Source organism: Penaeus chinensis, chromosome 32 (genome assembly GCF_019202785.1).
Source record: "Penaeus chinensis breed Huanghai No. 1 chromosome 32, ASM1920278v2, whole genome shotgun sequence".
Taxonomy (NCBI): Eukaryota; Metazoa; Arthropoda; class Malacostraca; order Decapoda; family Penaeidae; genus Penaeus; species Penaeus chinensis.
In genome coordinates, this window is record NC_061850.1 from 21839293 (window position 1) to 21841873 (window position 2581).

Here is a 2581-nt window from a genome sequence, read left to right on the forward strand (position 1 = left end):
TTCTAAGTTATATCTAGATTTCAACATGTTCACGTCTCAGTAGCTTATTGAGAGATATGTTATTTTATACTTTTAGACATTGTGTTTGGTTTATTTAAGATTTTTGTCGTTTGTATGTATACAAATTCTTTTATTTGAAAGACACATTATTTTGCTTTTTGTAATGTTTGTTTTCAAATCCCAATTATTTGCCCTTTCTATTAGCTTTCGCCCTTTTATTTATATTTTATTGAAGGTCTATGATAAGTTTTTATTACGTGTTGCTAGGGTTATGACATCTGCGTAGATTATTATTTTCTACATCTGATAATTCTAGATTATTTAATAACATATGGAATAGTATTGAGGCACGCCACTATATTTCTTCTTTTTCTGATATTTGGTTTAAAAAATTAATTTGGAATGTTCTTTCTAGTAAATTATTTAGCCATATTAGAGGTATTTCTGTTATTTCTAATTTTAATATTTTTATTAACAGTTTCATGATTTGCCATATCAAAGGCTTTTTTCTAAATCAATATATGCTCTCAAGATAATATGTTTTTTCTATGAACGGTTTATTTATATAGTTATCTATTGTGTATAGTACGTCAATTAAATCTCTAACCTATATTGTAACCATGTTAACCTTTTTGCTACTATGTTTTCGAATATCTCCTCAATGCAGGAAATTCTATTAATAAATCTGTATGAGTTTGCTTCTGATTTTTTTTCCGGTTTTATTATATGATTTAGTATTACGTCTTTTTTTTTTTTTTTTTTTTTTTTTTTCTTAAATAGATATTCACTCCTGATCCATTGTCGGTTTAGATTTATATATATTGATTCTAATATATTGTTTGTGACGTTCTTATAAAATTCATACGGAATTTCATCTGGGCATTCTTTATTTCTTTATTAATTTAATTTGTATTTTGTAGATAGAATAGTCTTTTTTTTAAATCTTTTTACATACATTTTCATAAATTCTTGAAATAAATCTAGTTTGTGTGTAATATTAGTTAATGGCAAATCCTTTTTTCTATTATTGAATATTCCATTAAGGTTGTCCTTCCTGATAAATTCTTAAAGGAATTCCATATCTTTCTCGGTTTTTAAAACAAACTCAATGTGGCGCAGAACTTTCCCCAAGATTCCATTTTTGTTATGCAATTATAAACCTAACTTTTGCTAATAATCTTTCAGATTCTACTTGGTTTTCTTGTGAAGGTTTTTTCTCCCTTGATTAAAGGCTTTAATTTTCTCTTTAATGACGTTAATGGTGCTAGATATCAAGGCCATATTGCACTATGGTAAAGTACAGTGGCGAAAAGGGTTTGAATTAATGAGTTAATAATTAAGGAGATTTACAGGTTAAACAGTATTATAGGGTATGAAGGTAGTGAAAAGGATAGAAGAGTGGGAGGTGATGGGTATAGCATAAGGTAAAAGTTGTTAGAATGGGAAGGAGTTAAGGGCGTTGGGCAATTAGATCAAACGGAGGAAGAAGTTGTTAAAAGAAAAGGCAGGGGATTCCGAGAGGATGTCCAATAGGTTGGGAGATCGGGGAAGTAGTAAGAAGTGTAGAAAACCAAAGGTACGTGTTGCTGTAAAGCTCTTTTATGGTGTCAGTACATTCTTTGTTCCACCACGACTTCTTGGTTTGTTTTTGTAATCGACGCGTTTCTAACTGAAAATATTTTGGTGCATCATTTTTTTTATGAACTGATTTTCTAAAGGGACGTTGCGTTTTCAGATTCTATACTGTATAGGTCTTTTTGATTGCACAGCCATTCTTTCGTTTAGTGCCATTTTTTCTCCTTCAATGATTATCTTTGTATGTATTGTCTCTTATAATTTTGGACAGACAACACTGTGAAGTCCTGTTTTTGTTTGTAAATGGCTTAGAGACGGCGATCAGAATATAAGATCTATAGCGGATTCTATTCCAGTTTTTCCAATCAATTCTAGTTAACTAGTGTTTTGGAGTTTGTAGCTGTTGGAGGTTCCAGTGTAGGGGAAGAGGAAGTTTTACTGAATCTCCCTCGCTTCTGAACAACCTCTTCTACGATAAAGAGTTGGGGTTAATTCTGAGTGTTGTCGCACGGTACAATATAACAAAAAAGGTAGAGACAAAATCCCTAATTCAGGCTGGAGCGCGAGGGTTTCGGCGTGGCCTCCCCCGCAAGTGTTTCCCGACAGGCAGCAGATGGCTGCAACGCTGCAGAGGATTCATGAAACACCCCAGGATGATCACTGGACAGACGGGCAGTTTTGAAGTGGGCTCGGAAGGTAGCTACAACCAGTCTATAGGCAGTACTACTGAACTCGGTACTCCGGAATACCTTGCAGTTCTGGAAGATCCTCCAGAGAGAGAGAAAGAGAGAGAGAGAGAGATAGAGATAGAGAGAGAGATAGATAGAGAGAGAGAGAGAGAGTGCATTGTCATATGTATATTCTATGCACTGTAGTAATAATAGTATGTATCAATATGGTGTGAATGCAATACCAGAATAAGGGTTTAGGCTGTAAGGTTGGGAAAGGGAAGTAAGCGAATTAATAAGAGGAAAAAGAGAGAGAAAAAAAGGGAAATGAAACAACT